General features: G+C 40.6%; 1 pseudogene; it reads right to left on the bottom strand.

The window, feature by feature from the left end:
- Positions 1–1973, bottom strand: part of LOC105742327 — a 2728-nt pseudogene extending 755 nt beyond the window's left edge.
- Between the last annotated feature and the right edge of the window lie 131 nt (positions 1974–2104).

The raw sequence follows: 2104 nt of genomic DNA, 5'->3' as shown, positions 1-2104 counted from the left end.
CCTGAAAGAATGGCTATCATCAAGAAATCAACCAGGAACAAATGCTGGAGGGTCTGTGGAGAAAAAGAAACCCTGTCCACTGTTGGTAGGAGTGCAGACTGGTCAACCACTGTGCAAATAGGTGCAGAGAATCCTCAAAAAACTGGGAGTAACCAGGTGTGGTGGCACATGCCCATAATGCCAGCAATTGGGAGGCTGAGGCAGGAGGATTGTGGCAAGTTCAAGACCAGCATGGGTGACCTAAGGCCAGACTAAACTGCACAGTGAGATTCTGTCTCAAAAAGACAAAAAAAAAAAAAAATAGGACTAGAGCTGCCATTCAGAACAACTAATCCCTTTTGGTTATTTTTACAGAAGAAGTGAAAGCATCATACCACAGTGATATATATGCACCCAGGTTTATAGCAGCACAGTTGGTTATAGATAAATCTTGGAAACAGCCCAAATGCCCATCAACTTAGGAAATGATTTTTTAAAAAAGATCTGTTATTTTTATACAATGGAGTATTACTCAACTATAAAGAAAAAATAAATTCAAAGCTTCTATAGGTAAATGGATACAACTAGATACTGCATTGGCAAGTGAAATAAATCAACCTGCTTGTGCAAACATTGTATTGTCTCTGTAGTGTGAGAACCTGAAAGAGTAGTAAAACCTGAAACACATAACAGATACTGTGAAAGGGAAAGAATATGTTCAGTGGGAAGGAAAACCTAGGATGAAGAAAAGGATAAAAGAAGGGGAAAAGATAGATTCATGATTATATGCAGGATAGTTTGGATAATGGTACTGCTGAAGTCTTTTGATCTATTGAAAGTAGTTAATTCTTAATTTTTTTTCTTTTTTCTTTTTTTTCCTTTTTTTCTTCCTCAGGTTTATTTGTACAAAGAGCACAGGAGAACACCAGGCCCCACACATGGCACCCCAGGGATCACACCAGTCTTTCTGTTTTCACATCAGCAGATAAGAGACTTTTACTGTGGAGCCCTCACAGGGGCGTGGCCACCTTTGGGAGCCTGGGCTGGAGCAGAAGCTGGAGCCAGGGCCTTGGCTGGAGCAGAAGCTGGAGCCGGGGCCTTGGCTGGAGCAGAAGCTGGGGCTGGGGCCTTGGCTGGAGCAGAAGCTGGGGCCGGGGCCTTGGCTGGAGCCTGAGCCTTTGGTAGGCAAGGCCTGTGACCCTTGGCAATCTGGGCACGGATATGCTTCCCAAGCTTGGGGTGGGCAGTATAGGCAAGTTGAGTGAGCCTGAGGTTTACTTCCTTTGGAATGATCTTGGGCTTGACCTCCTCGGGCTTGATGAGGGCCTTGGTAGCCTCAGCGTGCGCACTCATAGCCTTGGCATTGTTTGCTTGCATCTTCTTGAAGCCCTTCTTGTTGTGCTTCTTGGCAAAATGCATCTTCCTAAGGAACTTAGGATCTGCCCCCTTCAGAGATTCATATCTTTGTGACCGAGGCTTCTTGATGACATTTCTGTGCCATTTTCAGGACTGGTTGTACATGGTGTGCTTCTTGGACTTGGCCACAACTGCACTGTAAATGGAGGCTGCCAAGTGCCTGGAACCAGAAGAAGAAAAATTTTTTTTCTTCTTTTAATTCCTTATAACTTTTATAACCAACTTTGCAAGTTTATATCTAGTAACTGAAACAACTAACTGGAAGATAACAATACCATTGTCAAAATCCTATTACTTTGTTTAATTAAATCGTGTCTCATTTCTAATTTTACCATTTTGTATTCTTTAAGAAATAAATAAATCTCCTGAATATTAAGTAGAAATAGATCTTCTCAAAATGTTAGACATCATTTGCTTGTGTTTCCAATTTTTTGAATAATTTTTTTGATGTTAAATTAGGAGACAAATATAACCTTAATAATAAGTGCCTTTTACCTAGACTGTGCCTCTCATTTGGGGTTACCTAGCTTACAGCTATGAAGGATGACTGTATTTTCTCACCTGTCCCTGAATGACATGTACTATTTGCTTTGCTAATAAAACTTAAACTAAAATTAAGTTTTCCAAAAACAACATCAACAATGTTTTATATCATCTAGGTAGTTTTAAGTCCCCTGTCACAGGAAAAAAAAATACCAACAATTAAAAG

The sequence above is a fragment of the Octodon degus genome, unplaced genomic scaffold, assembly GCF_000260255.1.
Source record: "Octodon degus isolate 3935 unplaced genomic scaffold, OctDeg1.0 scaffold00047, whole genome shotgun sequence".
Classification (NCBI taxonomy): domain Eukaryota; kingdom Metazoa; phylum Chordata; class Mammalia; order Rodentia; family Octodontidae; genus Octodon; species Octodon degus.
This window is presented reverse-complemented; position numbering and strand designations above follow the sequence as displayed.